Raw genomic sequence first — 16,976 nt, 5'->3', positions numbered from 1 at the left:
TTATCCCTAAATGAAACCTTTCTTTGTTTATTAGCTTAAATAGGTAAATTAGCAACAACAACAACAACAAACAGCTAATATTATAGAGGTAGGAGCAATTTACCTTTTCATTCATTGCTATTTTCTAAAAATTCCCATTTTATTTTTTTCTCAAGTCTGTCATAATAATTTTCTAAATCTCCTGCCTTATTCAATTTTTTTCTTTTAGTGGAAATCTCTATTTCATATTTATTTTCTCTTCCTCCACTCTTTGCTCTAATAATTCAATGTATTATTAGATTTTCTGTTTTTCTCTTTATCCAGATATATCTTTTCTTTCTTTCTTTCTTTTCTAAATAATTGGATTTGCTGGCATTTTACATCAGTACATGCTTTCTTATGGATGTTAGAAATGTCTGTGGAACTACTAGAAGAATAAACGTTTTTACCTTTAAGAAGTTTACAGTCTAGAGTGCCTGGGTGGCTCAGTTGGTTAAGTGTCTTCCTTCAGCTTAGGCCATGATGCCAGGGTACTAGGATCCAGTCCTGCATCAGCTGCCTGCTCAGCAAGGAGTCTGGTTCTTCCTCTCCCTCTGCCCCTCCCTCTCGCTCTCTAATAAATAAATAAAATCATTAAAAAAAGACTTACTGAAATTTGAGACTGAATTACTAAATTCAGTCTTAATATAAGACAGCTAAACAAAGCAATGATCACAACTGGAAAATTTAGTCAGATCATGGTTTAACATTTTTGGTTGACACAGGACCTCTTTCAGTAACAACTTTCCCTAAATATCAATTTCTTTTTAAGGCAAAAAATTTTGACAAGAAATCCAGATCCTTCTCATCATTTTCATATCAATTTAATGTGACATCCTCGGAGTATATAATCAAATATGTAATTATTCTATCTGTTGCCTTGTATATTGCCTGTGTCTTTTTCAGACTCAAAGTTCCATTGAGGTAGAGTTTTTTTGTTTTGTTTTGTTTTTAAAGCAGAGATTTTTAAAGTGTTTGATATATACAAGATGCTTAATAAGTGTTTACAAAACCTATGTATTTCAGAAGCCTTAAACAGGCTTTAAAATAATGTAGGTGATATTAGTAGTCATTTAAAAAAAATTTCAAACTATTTTCCAAAGTGGTTGTATCATGATATATGCCAACAACAGTTTAGATTTTTTGTTGCTTCTCAATCTAGCTCAGACCAAGTACAATTAGCCTTTATAATTTTAGCCATTCTAATAAATATGTAAGCATGTCTCATTATGATTTTAATTTGTATTTCTTTAATGTCGAGGTTCAGTGGGCTGAGGTCCGGCGCTGATGACCAAGAAAGAATTCTTGAGACATATTTGCTGCAAAAGGGTGGTTTATTGAGGCATGGGGACAGCACCTGTGGGCAGGAAGAGCTGCAGGTTAAGAAATCTGTGGTTGGGGGAAGGTGAGGGTAAGGGAGGTTTCAAGGGAGTTTTCATATGCTAAAGAGGAGTTGTCTTTTACCAAGCCATTAACATCAAGATAGTTGGGAGATGCCTGTCTTGCAGGATTGTGAGCTCTGCAAGTTAACTCTTTGTTTCTCGTTTATGGCGGTCAGGGGTGCCTGAGGAATGTTACACATATTACAGAGGGGAGCGGGTGGAGAGGGGGTGCAAGGTGCCAGCTTTTGCTTTTTCCTCAGTCAGCCTCCTGCTCCCTCATCAAGTCCCAAACCTGAGAGGGGGCTCATGGGAGTGAGGGAGTGCGAGAGGGTGGGAGGACAGGAGGGCGGCGGGCCTAGGGGAAGGCGCCCAGCCTGCTCCTGCTCTTTGTTTTGGAGACTCACGTGGTCCTGCCTAATTGGCCGCCATAGAGCCTGAGTTCCCAGGGAGGCAGAGGCGTCCTTCGTCCTTCGCAGCTGTGGTTCCCGGGTTCTTCCAGCTGCCAGCCCCACCTTCCCGCAGGAGGCTGGAGGCCCTGCGGGGACCACAACTCCCACAAGGCCCCGCACTCCAACAGAGCCTGGCTGATAAAGGGGCGGGGTCTGCGTGGAGGGGCGGGACCATGATGCAGGGGTCTTGGGGCTCAGCGTCCCCATGTGGCTTTCTGGAGCTCAGGAGCTTTCTCATCGCTGGATTGGCATCTGGCAGCTGGACTCATTGGAGTCCTGGGGCGTCGCCTCGGACCGGCTCTCGACGGGTAGAGTGTAACGAAGTGTTAGCTTAGGAGGCACAGTGCTAGGGACTGGGTAGCGCTGAAGCTGCTGGTTGTCCTGGGCTTCCTGAGGAGGCTGTCTGAAAAAGTCACAGGTGCTGGTAGGGGAATCCTGGGGGAAAACTGGGGCCCAAACCAGCACTTGAGCCTCTGAGCCAGAAGCCAACAATAACTGGGAAAATGTCCAACGGCGCTAAGGTGCTTTACTTTTGGCTGAGAAGATAAGCAGGAAGGATAACAAACCGATGGGATGTCTGTAGACTTCTACTGGAACTTTTAGGTCTGTCTTCTGTAATTCCTTACCTGTCACTCAGAGGTTTTTTCTTTTACTTCCTTGGGTTGCCTTCTTAGAGAATTCCTTAGCTTGATATTCCATCTCTCTGGTTTGGTTTTAAGCAGTGCTCATTCTGCTATTCAACCCATCTCTTTGAAAGGTTTCTTTTTACTTCTGTTGCTATTTGTATTTCCAAGATATCGGTTAATTATTTTTATAACTGCCTGCTCTCATTTCATGATAAGATATTCTGGCTTATCCATATGATTAATTTAATTACATTGATGTTAATGTCTAACACTTTTTCCCCCCCTTAGGTGCATATTCTCTCTTGAAAGAAAGGATAAAACATATTAAAGCTGTTCTTTTATTCCGTGGCTTGATTTTTCTGAAACATTTGTGATTGTTGGTTTATGTCTCACTCATTTTTATGTACCTCGAGAGTCACTGCTTTGTACTCTCTTTTCAGGAGGGAGGGGCATGAAGAGGATGAACTGCAGGGTATTTTTTTTTCTTTCTAATGAAAATGGGTAGAATCAGTGTTTGTAACCTACTGGTCACCTGGGTACCCCACCCCATTCCTCCAGAGCCTCGTAATCATTGGGATTTTGCTTGTTTCTTTTACCCAAGCTCCAATACTCTCCAAGCTGGAAGCAAACATCCCATTTTCTACTTCCTGGAAGGCTATACTTTGGTGAAGCTCTGGTTCTAGTCTCTCATCCAGTTCTCCTTTCATTTTCTTTCTTTTTCATTTTCTTTCTTTCTTTCTTTCTCTCTTTCTTTCTTTCATTTTTATTCTTGGATCCTCCCTCCAGGTTTGCACTGCCTTTCCTTATGTACAAATGGGGATAGTAGGAAAGAGTGACTGAGAAGCCCTTCCAGTTTTTTAAAAAGATTTTATTTATTTATTTATTTGACAGAGAGAGCACAAGTAGGCAGAGCTTCAGGCAAAGGGAGAGTTACAAGCAGGCTCTCTGCTGAGCAGAGAGACTGAAGATGGACTCGATCCCAGGATCCTGGGATCATGACCTGAGCCGAAGGCAGCCACTCATAATTGACTGACAACCCACGTGGCAGGCCCCTCCCCGAGAAAACAAACCAAGAAAGAAAAAAAAACGACTACAAGAGAACAACCACTACTTCATAGGAAAACTTGTATTGTTCACTTGTTCCCACTATTCCGGTTCATTTTTTTTTTTTTTTTTTTACACATAGGTAATTTTTTTAACCTATTTACCATCACAGCGAGTTGTACAGTACATCAAATTCCAAATACCTTTCTAACCTAACTTTTCGATACATACACCTATGTTTTTCTTTTGCATTTTTATTTTTTGAATTCCCTTTTTAAAATTTTAGTTTAGTCTAGTTTATTCCTTTTTAGTTTTATCCTCTAATATTCATATAGAGTTAAACTCTAAAGTAATCCCCTTTCCCCAATCAATACTACCCCTATAGGTAAACCAATTTTTAATCCCCATTATCTTAGGAAAGTTGAGTCCTTTAACAAAGATATCAAGATACATCCAGGAAGAATCAAAACAACCTTCCTCGCACACACTGAGAATTTATAAGAACTTTCCCATGTTCTTCCACCAGTGTTTCTGTGTTTTTTGTGTTTGTCCTGATAGCATATAAATTTTACACTTGTGGTTCTTTTTGACGAGGTTCTTTCTTTATTTGCACATGTATATATATACATATATGTGTGTGTGTATATATATATATATATATATATATATATATATATATATATTTCTCTTGTCATATACTTGTATCAGTCTTTTTATCTCTTTTTGTTTGTCTACTTCATTAATCTTATTTTGGGGCCCATCTGGGCTGAACCTTATTTTTCATCTTCCCTTTCTTTCCCCTCTCTCTCTCTCTCTCTCTCTCTCTCTCTTTTTTCCTCTTTTCTTTTTTTACTTTTTTTCTTTTCATTTGTCTCTCGTTTGGGTGGGAATCCTGATTTCTCAAAGTGAATGTGTATATTTGAAGAGAGGACCTCAAGACCTCTGGAAGTCTGCATGCCTCATTCACTGGGCAGGGGACTTCCTGCTTCAGGTATTTGCACAATAGACTCCAGTTAAAGTCCACCTTCAGAACGAGTCGAAGCCATGATTGTTAAGAACACAGAATAGGGTCCTACGTAGCATACACGATGTGACCAATAGGCATTAATGGTCACTCAAGGGTTCTGGTACATTGTTATCCTCCAGTAGATTATAGAGGTAAAAAACATCTGAAAGAAGGATGAATACCCAACTTTTGTAGCAACATGGACGGGACTGGAAGAGATTATGCTGAGTGAAATAAGTCAAGCAGAGAGAGTCAATGGTCATAGGGTTTCCCTTATTTGTGGAGCATAACAAATAGCATGGAGGACAAGGGGAGATGGAGAGGAGAAGGGAGTTGAGGGAAATTGGAAGGGGAGGTGAAACATGAGACTATGGACTCTGAAAAACAATCTGAGGATTTAAAAGGGGTGGGGGGGTAGGGGGAATGAGGTGGTGGGAACTGGGGAGGGCACGTATTGCATGGAGCACTGGGTGTGGTGCAAAAACACTGGATACTGTTATGCTGAAAAGAAATAAAAAATTTTAAAAATTTTTTAAAAATCTGAAAGGTTCCCAGGAAGCAGTGGGTTTTGTTTTGTTTTGTTTTTTAGAAAGAAGAGGAGGATGGGTCACTAGACTTTAAGAGGTCATGAATAAAGCAGGAGAGATAGGAACTGAATCATAAACTTTTGTCATTAGCTCAGCAGGAGTTGAGTTATAAGGTCCTAGGTCTGCATGGAGGTGGGTAGGTCACAGGGAGATAGTGAGGTTAGTACTCCGAAGGGGAGCTGGCATGTGGGCTTGGGTATCAAGAAATCACCAATGTAATTAAGTGAGATAACCATGTTTGTAGTGTGTGTGTGTGTGTGTGTGTGTGTGTGTGTGTGTCTGTGTGTCTGTGTGTTAATTCTTCATAGCTGGGGATACTGTGTTAGATGGTTATTGATCCCCTATCCAATTCCAACATTGCTAGTACTTATGACTTCTCTGGCTCAAATATTAGCAATGGCTATGGAGAGAAGGGTTAGACCCAAAAGCATGGAGCACAGTGTATAGAAAGTTTCTCCCAAGCTTGACAGAAGGCTTTATCAGTATATTTTTGTCTACTCAGGATGCTATACCAAACACAGGCTGGAGGGCTTAAATGGCAGAAATGTATTTTCTCACAGATCTGGAGGCCAGAAGTTCCAGATCAAGGTGCCAGCAAGGTTGGTCTCCAGTGAGCATTTTCTTGTTGGTCTATAGATCACTATCTTTTCAACTGTGCCCTCAGATGACCTCTTCTCTGTGGGCCCCCAGAGAGGGGGCCCTTATGAGGGCCCTTATGAGGACACCAGTCCTAGCAGATTAGGACTCCTGTGACCTCACCAAGCCTTCAGTACCCCCTTCTGGGTAGGCCCTATCTCCAGATGCAGTCACACTGGAGATTAGGAATTCTTCATATGACTTTTGTGGGGACACAATTCAGTCCATAACAATTAGTACAGGAGAAAAACCATGGAGAGAATTCTAGAGGAGTCACACGTTGATGTTATAAGGTAAGTGGGTATAAAAGAGCACCTCTGAAGTCCAATAGGTCATTAGAGCTAGAGGCCGACAGGAAAGTCCCGTACGTGCCACAGTTTTGAGTTTGATGCAAGCGCAACTCTGAAGGGAAGATATTTGAGAGGCCTTGGCCAACCACTACTTCCAGCCAGGGGTGATTCTGGAGGGAGTATCTCTCGGAGTGCTGCCTAGAATCAAGACTTTGGGGTTGGAAAAGTGCCACTTCCAAAGCTGGAGAAGGATGGTGCTGTAAGTTACCTGAAGAGTACTGTTCTGGGAGATAGGAGATCTGGGGTGTCCTCTTTGTTCTGCTGCTGACCAGATGTGAAAATGCAGATTAACTCCCTAACCATCTCAGTTCTACCACCATGTGCTGCTGTCATGTGTCCCAAACCCCAGAGTTAGTTTTATCCATAAGCAGAAGCCGGTCTTTTAGTTCCCAATCTCTTAATTGGGCTGATCGTCACAATATATAGCGGACACGTGACAGCCACAGGGGAGAAGTAAGGGTTGTCTTCCCCTCAGGGAGAGTGGAAAAGCTCTAGGAGAGGGCATACCAGTAGACCAAAGGCAGCCAGTGCCGGGGAGTGGAGCCACGGGGAAGAGTGTGCTGATGACAGCCTTGTGGAGGGAGGGCAGAAAGAGCCACCACCATGACACTTGAGTTACAGATCGAGCTTGGGGATAGAGCAGGGATCAGGGCACGGTAGAGCAGCAGCTGGCAAAGTGATTCTGTTGAGCTTAAGCTCATAGTGCCTTAGCGAATTAGAATGGGAAATACCTTGCTATTGTCTGTGACTCTGTGATTGTGTGAGTATGAGTGACAGAGTGGGGACAAAGAGAGAGGGAGAGAGAATACATTAAATTTTAAAGAAGGACAATAAGGGATGCCTGGGTAGCTTACTCAGTTAAGCATCTACCTTTGGTTCAGGTCATGATCCCAGGGTCCTGGGATTGGATCCCATACCAGGCTCTAGTAGGGGGCCTGCCTTCCCTCTGCCTGCTGCTCCCCTTGCTTGTGATCTCTCTCTTCCTCTGTAACAAATAATAGTAAAAAATAAACGAGGGCGATACGTTATGTTTACTTTTGTTTCTGATGCCAGACATGGGTTCAGAGGATTGAAGAGGGAGATCCAAGGAGCTAGCCTCTCAAGAGGAGTGAATACCTAGTCACTGGTAAGACCCCTGGTCCTGCAATACAATATGGCTCCTGTGATCTGGGTCCTGTTAAATGCCCCTCGCCATCCTTAACCCGATAGTTTGATTCTTCATTGCGTTCAGTGTGGGGAACTGGGAGAAGCTATGACACTTGGCCCTTTGTGGAGGAATTTGAGTAGCATAAATAGCAATAGTTATCAGTTCTGGAGCACTTCCATGACTCTGCTGCAGGCACTGTGCTGTGACCTGGGTTTAGAGCAGTGAGATAAACATAGAAATAAATGTGGGCTTTGTTCCCAAGAATCTGAAACCCACTATTCTCCTTGTCCCCTTCCCATTCTGTCTTCTTCAGCCCTTGTGCAATCCCACCAAGCAGGAAGCTTGCTTCTCCCCGTCCCTCTGCTGCTCCCCCTGCTTATGCTCTCATTCTCTCTCTCTGACAAGTAAATAAATCAAATGTTTTAAAAAATTATCAAAAAGGCAAAACAAATAACCATTTTTGGAGAGTGATTTTCTGAATGCAGTTATGGGCAGTGCTGGGTACTGAAGAAGACGCTCTGCTGACCAGAGGAGTGGGGAAATTACAGAACAAATTCCACAGGTCATTGAATATATCACTTTCATCACCCCACCCATAGCACTCATTAATCTCTAGCCCAGCCAATATGTTGGTTATAAAAATGAGCTTTCTCCAAACTGACAGGAAGTTCTCGTTTTAGCAATGTAAATCATTCTGATCTTTATCACTAATGTGATCTAATCCTGTCTAGTAAAGAAACTTGAGAGTTCTATATCTCTGTAAACATTTAAGAAAAACAATGGACTCAACTCTAATTACTTTTTAACTAACTTGACTTGCCAAAGGAAGGAGAAAGTAAATATCAGAAATCTTAGCACTAAGCACAAGTTGCAAGTTATACCTGCCAAAATGTGGTTCAAAATATAAGTAACCAGTCTCCTTAGAAGCCTTTTACCTTCTTATATCTGTTATGTTGGGTAAATGAGTAGTTACTAGAACACAGCTGGCTCAGTGATCACAATTCAGCTTACCCTCAGAAATATAAATAGATTACATGTTTAGCCCGGTAACTGGACACTGATATAGAATTATTCACTGGCTGATTCCTAGATCAGAAACCACAAAAAATTTTTCTTTTTTATGGAAGTATGGCTGTTACAATAGTCTCACCTGTACCACATACTGATTGACTTAACTACTCTATACGTTACAGCTCTAGATGTAACATTTTAATAAAACAACAATATCTTTGATGGTATCATGGAAATGTAAGTGCCTTGTGCACTTTTCTTAATGTGTATAATCACCTAAACATCATAGTAAGTAAATCAAGGCCATTGTCAAGCTTCCGTCAAGGAGATTCCTTAAATAGAGGGATTTCCCATTGCTCTCAGGATGACAACCTCTGAGTTACAGGTTCCATTAGTTGGCCACACACATTTGGAGCCTTGTGGACTTTCTGACAGCTGAGCAGCATATCTCTGTTTCAAGTACTGTGATCCCTGTTCTTACTGCAAGAGTGACAGTTGTCACTTTTTCTGTGACCCCTGTCTTTAGGAAAGTGTCTGACTCAGAAAGTCGAGTCAGCACCCCCCAAAGGTATTTTTCAGGAGAACCCCCTCAAAGATGATCACCTGAGATACTGTCAAGAAAAAAAAAAAAACTGAAATTCTAAGCAACATCCATAATAAGTCTTTTTATGTTGATAAGGAAAGATTTTCCCCTAAATACCAGATAGGCTCCATGAAAGTGAGATCTTTACCTATTTTGTTCACCGTGTCACCAGTCCCTAGAAGAGCGCCTAAGACATCACTCAAGATTAGGTTGCTTTGAATGAATCAAATGAATGAATGAACTGTGTAGACTCTGATAGTGAGGTAGTTTATGGTCCTTAGTCAAGAGATGGGATTTGTGTTGGCATTTCAAGAATGGGAGGTGCCGAAGAGAAAATTGAGAAGCTAAATGTGAAAATATGCAATTTACTGACTGGAGTAGTTCTGAATACATTTCAAATATAATTAAACTATGGCTGTGGGTGTATATGCGTTTTCATAATTTTCCCTTGAAAAGGTGAGGCATACAGATGTCATCTCCAGTGAATTATCCTTGTCCGTATACAGACAGAATCACCAAAAAAAAAAAAAAAAAAAAAAAAAAAGAAAGGCAATCTGACAGTCCTCAGCCCATCCACTCCAGGATTGTGACTCTTTCTTCCCCATATTCTTTCTGACATCCTGGACTTTCAGGTTGACCTCTCCCATCTTGGGTCCCACTCTCATTAGCTGTAGAAGTCATGCGATGTTTGTGATGTGAGGGTGGCAATACTCTCTGACCTTTGGTTACAATATGTCTTTGAAAGCCAGTGTTTATCCTGCTTTTACAGCATTTCTCCATTTGAACTGGCCACCTTTTAAGTGGTCATTAGCCACATGTGGCTACTAGCCATGGGACTTGGACAGCAGAGGTGTGGAAATTCCGCACATTCTTCCACTCAAAGGATATTGTGAGTTATGCTACATCTTTTTTTTAAGTGTCTTTTTTAGATATTTAAATTCAATTAGCCATTAGATAGTACATCATTGGTTTCAGAGAATTTAGTAACTCATCAGTTGTGGATAACCCTTGGTGCTCATCACATCACGTGTCCTCCTTAATGCCTATCACCCAGTTACTCCATGTCTCCCACTCCCCTCCCGCCCCAGCAACTCTCAGTTTGTTTCCTATAGTTAAAGGTGCCTCATGGTTTGTCTCCCTTTCTGATAACTCCCATTCAGATTTCCCTTCCTTCCCTCTGATCCTCTGTACTACATCTTAATCTCAACAGTCAAGCAGTGATAGTAATTCAGTCTTGGAGTCATGCATATTCTAAATCTGATGAAGTGGATTCCTATACTGCCTTTGTCTCTGCTAGAGCACTTACATTTGTTATATTATTGCTGCTGTGTTCATGTTTCTCGTTCACTGAATGTCTGATAAAAGAATTAGTAAAATGTGTGACTGCAGAAAATACAATGGTCATGGATGATGAAGATTTTCTCCTTGACCAGACTGGAGTCAAGTTCCTCTGAGTCCTCTTTCTGTCCAGCCTTGACCTCAGGCTCCGCCCACTTAGCCCAGTTTTAGCAAGAAATCTGCTTAGTCAATTTTTCAGCAATCTCCTATCCTACTCTTCATATCTGATCAAATTCCTTATCTCTCACCCCTGGTATCTTACCACTCTTTTTTTTTTTTTTTTAAGATTTATTTATTTTGACAGAGAGAGAGCCTGAGCAGGGGGAATAGCAGAGGGAGAGAGAGAACCAGACTCCCCACTGAGCAGCAAGCCCAATGCCAGGCTTGATTCTGGGATCAGATCATGACCTAAGCCAAAGCCAGAGATTTAACCAACTAAGCCACCCAGGTGCTTCAGTATCTATAATGCTTAATATCTGATCAAATCCCTTATTCCCAGGGCACCTGGTTGGTGCAGCTGGTTGAACGTTTGACTCTTGGTTTCTGCTCTGGTCATGATCTCACGGTCCTGAGATTAAGCCTCACCTCAGGCTCTATGCTCAGTGAAGAGTCTGATTAAAATTCTCTTTCCCTCTCCCTCTACCCCTACCCCTGCTCCCTCTCTCTAAAATATATTAATAAGTCTTTTAAAAAATTCCTTATCCCCTGATCTCAATAGTTTATGACCCTAGCCTTTCTTCAACAATATTACTGTCCAGATGGTTTAGCCAGAATCCCTTCATCCTTACCCTTGATGTTCCATCTTAATTTTACATTCAGTGACCCCCACCATGCTCTTTAGCTGTAAATCTCCATTTGTCTGAGCTGAGCCAGATTTCTCTCCCATACTATAAAATAAAATCCCATCGTAGTAGCATCCCTTGAATAAAATCTTCCTTACTGTCTTTAATGGGTGTCACAAATTTTTTTTTTCTTTAACAGTCAGGAGGGTGCTAATGGAGTACCACGACAAAAGGCCTAACTTCCTATAATGGACATTTCCTTGGTTTACCTGACAAATACTCTTTCTCTCTTCTAAGGAAAATTTCCAGTTCTCAGTATAACTGCCAACTGGCCCAGGGGTGGACAAGTGAGTCAGATGAGACCAAAATGAAAATTCTGTTGAGACACTGGACCTTGAGGATTCAAGCCAAGGACAAAAAAGTGTTGGTACTCCATTATTCTGATGGTCCATTAACTCTTGCTTTTTTGATTCCTGTGTCTATCACTGCCCCTGCCTTTTTGAAGATAATGACCATTCATCTGAGTACACGGTTCACAGAATCCCTTTGCAGTGGCCCATGCGGGCCAAGGTAGTAGAGCATAATAGATCTCTGTAAGTTTTTAAAAAATGTCTTTGTCCCTGTTGCCCATGGCCATTAAAGACAAAAGGTCGGGGGTAGGGGGATACTGGAAAAGGTGAAGTTCTAGTTACTCACTGATTTTTTGATTGGTAGAGAGAAAGCAACACCTACATACAGGGCCAGTGGGTGAGTGGAGGAAACATCTTTGGCTCTAGGAGGAATGGGGGAAGGAGAAATATTAATATTCTTTGTCTTTGGAACTGCCCCTGAAGACTTCCCCACACAGGAAAATGACCTAGCGTGACTCTCCTAAACTTCGGCAAGCCCCTTAAATTTAACTGACATCTAGATCTGATACTCCCTGCTGGATAACTCTGATCATTATTTGATTGTTATTTATTTTATTTTAAAATTATTTTTAAAGAAAATTTTAATCTAAATACAATTAATTAACATATAATACTAGTTTCAGACATACAGGTTAGTGATTCATCAGTCTTTTATAACACCCAGTGCTCACTGTATCACATGCCTTCCTTAATGTCCATCACCCAGTTACCCCATCCACCCATCCCCCTCCCCTCCAAGAACCCTCAGTTTGTTTACTGTGATTAAGAGTCTCTTCTGAGGGGTACCTGGCTGGCTCAGTGGGATAAAGCCTCTGCCTTCAACTCAGGTTATGATCTCAGGGTCCTGGGATCGAGCCCCACATCAGGCTCTCTGCTCCCTGGGGAGTCTGCATCCTCCTCTCTCTCTCTTCCTGCCTCTCTGCCTACTTGTGATCTCTGTTTGTCAAATAAGTAAATAAAAATCTTTTTTTTTTTTTAAAGTCTCTTCTGGTTTGTCTCCCTCTTTGACTTCATCTTGTTTTATTTTTTTCCTTTACTCCCCTATGATTCTGTTTTGTTTCTTAAACTCCACATATGAGTGAGATCATATGATAATTGTCTTTCTCTGACTGACTTATTTCGCTTGGCATAATACCCTCTACTTTCATCCCTGTCGTTGCAAATTATTGCCATTTATTTTAACTCGACAGAGAAGGCCACTAGAAACAGCAGGTGATGGCCCCAGCTCCTGTCCCTCCATGCAGAACATCTGTCAACACCTGTGGACATCTTTTCCTCCCCCCATTCCTATGAACCGTTGCTCAGTTGTTACATGGCATGGACAAATGTTGTTGGCTGGTGGCATGGACACACTGGACAAGCTTGGCCTTCGGTAAAACAAAGACTTGATTCAATTACTCAAACTGAAACAGGAATGCTTGGATGAACAAGCCTGCCAGGAAGTCCCACCGGAGGTACTCAACCTGTGCCCCTTCCCTCTTTGGACCAAGAACCTGAACTTGAGAGATGAATGGCTTATCCAAGGTTATGGCAAGGTTACACAGAGCTGAAAGTAGACACAGGTGTACATGCCTATTGATCAAGGCTGGCTGTGAAATCGAACTGCCTCAAATCTTGATTCTTTTTGCCACTTCTTATTCTCTGACCCTGATTTTCATAGTTTAGGATGTAGGAATAATAAAAATATCAGCTAATGGGGTATCCTGACATTTTGATGTTTTAGTTCTTGTCAGACATTTACCATAATGCTTAGCACATGGATATGTGTGTGCACACACATGCACATGCTTGATACTCAAAAAATTGTTCCCTGACATTAACTTTATCAGTGCACTTTGCATCCACCACCAATTGGTTGTTTTGTCACAAACTGATTAAAGCAGAACTGTCAAGTGAGGAACTTCAAAGCCAAAGCATTAAGTGCTTTGAAAAACCAGCACCTGGGAGGATTTGTCTCAGCATCTGTGATTAGACTTTGGGGACACAGTTCACCCCTTCATGAAGCAGACATTCAGAACTTTCTCCGAAGGGCTAATGCCTAATCTTCCAAAGACCAGCAAGAACAAGCTTATGGTCCGTTAAAATCAGATTTTTAAAAGATTTTTATTTATTTATTTGAGAGAGAGAGAGAGAGTGAGAGAGAGAGCATGAGAGGGGAGAAGGTCAGAGGGAGAAGCGGACTCCCCATGAAGCTGGGAGCCTGATGCAGTCCTTGATCCTGGGACTCCAGAATCAAAATCAGATTGATTGACTCAATATAGTCAGGGAGGACATTCCTCAGGAGTCACAGAATGCTGGTTGCCATGAGGGAAGAGTCTTTTACAAAGTCTGGGCTCTCACAGAAGGAGTCTGAAGCACGTGAATGGAAAGCAGAGGTCAGTTCTGGATTAGAAGCTCTTTCTGAGGGGAAATGAGTAGAAGCAGGGATTAACCAGGACTTGGGCTCTGCCTTATTCAGCTCAAGTTGCTGCAACAAATGATGACAGACTGGGTGGCTGAAACAGCAAAACATGTACTATTCCTTGCAGTTCTAGAGACTGAGAAGTCCAAAAGCAAGATCCTGGGAGATCTGATATCTAGCAAGAGACTGCTTCATTATCTATAGATGCCCATATTTCTGTTGTAGCCTTGCATGGATGACAGCTGGCAGAACAATCTCTCAGGTCTTTTCTCAGAAGTGCTTTTATCTCATTCACAAGTGTTCCAATCTCATGACCTCATCACCTCTCAAAGCCCATACCTCCTGATGGCACTCCTTGAGGGTCAGGGCTTCAACATCTGAATTGGGACAAGACACACACATTCAGTCCATTAGCAAGTGTTGTCATGAGGACAGCGTAGCTTATCAACTGGGTATCCCCAGGAATCCATGGGACTAGCAAAGCAGAATCTGGGGGCGTCACTGGTAGGAAAGCAGGAGTTCCCCAAGAGACAGTCCTCATAGCATTTTACAGAGACAGCATGACCCTTGAGAAACAATAGTTTCCGTGACCCATACACCAGCCTTTATCTATGCCTGTCCTCCCTGCTGGATTCACAGCAAGCCTACTTCTTTCTTTTCCAGTACAAATGGATTTCCACTCTCTGAATCCTGATGAATTTTTGCTCTTTTGTGGTTAGTATGTTGCCCCTCAGGATTCTGAATGTCTGGATTTGCAATCATGGAAACTGCCAAAGGTCTAGGGACCTGCGTGGCAGAACCCGGCCTCTACCACTATTGCCCAAGGTAGGAACTCTGGTCCCTTGAGCGTCCTGTGCTGCTGTCAAAGGTCTGTGTGCATTGGCTTATTGTTTTTTTTTTTTTAATGTAATTGCTTATACGTGTGTTTGATCATGCTCAAGTGGCCTTTCTGTGGAAATAGTGGCCAAGCTACACCTAGAAGTCACTGAAGAAAGTTCTAAGAACTCCCGGCTGGTATGAGGCTAGAGAGAGAGAGAGAGAAAGAGAGAAAGGAAATCTGCCTCTCTGCATTTTGCAAGTCCCTGCGCAAAATCTGTTGGCTGTGCACTCCTCACACGGAGATTCCAGGCAGGGAGGCCCTCCTGAGCCTCATCTCCCTGAGTTCCTCCTCCAGGAGCAATCCCTAGTTTGAGACCAGGGTTAGGGAAGGAAGAGCAGCAAAGCAGGGTCCAGAAGGAAGGACTGCCACAGACCATGGAGCACCAGAGGGCCAGGCTGGTACCTTCTCCATGTTGGGGTACAAATGGGCTCAGCTCAGCAGGTACAGGGGTGCCCTTGGCCCCTCTGGTGGGCTTTGCAGTGCCCCAAACTCAGGAAGAAAAAAGGCTGGCTCAGGTGACTTATTTTTGACTGGGGAGGAGCTGACAGCAATGGAAATAAACAAGTAGGGAATGATGTTGGAAAGTTGGAGGGTTTGTCCTTTATATCTCAGCTTTCTCTCCTATCTTCCCTTGCTCTGTAGTGTGTTCTCAAAGAAGATTTTGGCATGATATTCCTGTTCACTGATTTACTCCTGAGCTGTGTCTTTTCTGCTGTTCAGCTCATCTGGTGAATTCTTTTACTGTAAAAAGTATCTTGCCCTTGCAAGGGCAAGGGCAAGACCTGAGAAATCCCAGAGATTTCAGCTTGCCACCGGCTATTTGGAATGCTGGAAAGGATTCAGAGTAGGGGAAATCGTCTTGAACATCTGAGACCACCCCCACATTCAGCGGTCCCCTGGACACAAACCCAGACCTTGATACTGATCCTGAACCATGCTCTCAACTCAGACCCCTGTGATCCTCGCCACAGTGCTTTCAGATCAGTGCAGCCATGCCCATAGGCACAAACTCTTAAGCCTAGATTCTGTCCTGAGAGGTCTGTCCCCGACGGCCTGGCTCCAAAGCCTCAGAGATTGAAGACAGTAGGAACACCATAGGACTCACCCTGCCACCCTGAAAGGAACCATGCCATTTGGAACCCCAGAAAGGATTCAGAGGAACTGAAATCTGCATTCCTACCTCTGGACACCCCCATATTCAGCAGGCCCCTGGATGCAAACCTGGAGCTTGACACTCACCCTGAACAAATCCCTCGACTGCCCCCTCCCCCAGAAAGATGGACAGAGTGCTGGCAGATCGGGCCTGCCATGTGGTGGGCCCTAACCATAACCTTTGGTTTGGTTCTCAGGATTCTGACCCCTAAGGCCTTGCAGTAGGTGCCCTACAATTTGGGGACACCTGGGCAATCCCAGAGGACTCAGCCTGCCGCCCAGAAGGAAACTGTGCCATTTGGAACTCCGGAAAGGATTCAGAGGAGCAGAAATCTGCATGCCCAGCTGAGGACACACCCACACAGAGCTGACTCCTGGACACAAAGCCAGAGCCAGACACCCTCACGTACACTGTCAACTCAGCCACCCAGACAGCTCTCCATGGGGTCTTCAGGTTAGTCCTGCCATGTCCCTGGTCCCTAACACTAACCCTTGGATGGGTTCTGTAATGATCTCCTCATTTCAGGTTATGTGGTGGTTCTGCAGGACATTGTCCTGGTGTGGGATCAAACACACTGAAGCATCCCGTGTGAAGTGGCAAACGTGGTAAAGAAATGACGGCTGGGGAATCTGAGTGTGGAGACAGCACGTATTTGTGCTGCTATAACAAGCTGACTGCACTTTGAAATCACCGCAGAGGAAATGACTCTTCCAAACATCCATGTTAGCACGACGACACGGAAGCAGGGAGAACATCAGACTTTGGGATGGAGGCCAAGCCCTCCCAGATCCAGGTCACCCAACATGGAGAGGACACATGTTAGCAAGAGACTCATGGGAGGATTAAATAATGGACCCCTGTATCTCAGGTGCAGTAGAAGCAGTGGACTTGGAATTTCAGTTTTCCACAACCTTCCACCACAAGCTGGTTAGAACTGTGCAAAAGCAGGAAGGGAAGCGCCAGTAAAGTGGACGGGGGATGCCAGAAGGGGAGGCTGGAAGGGGGCGCCTGGTGCTCAGTGCCCATTACAGACCCCACATTGCAATCCCCCACAGGAGAGACTCACCAATTCCAGGCCCCACAGGGGAAGCCGGAGGTTCATCTCCTGACTTTTTGTAGGAGCTTTGCAGCTCAGCTGGTGAGAATTCTCCATCACTCTGCCTTTCTCCAGGG

Source organism: Mustela lutreola, chromosome 17, assembly GCF_030435805.1.
Source record: "Mustela lutreola isolate mMusLut2 chromosome 17, mMusLut2.pri, whole genome shotgun sequence".
Classification (NCBI taxonomy): Eukaryota; Metazoa; Chordata; class Mammalia; order Carnivora; family Mustelidae; genus Mustela; species Mustela lutreola.
The sequence above is the reverse complement of the archived record's forward strand: the minus strand, read 5'-3'. Positions refer to the sequence as shown.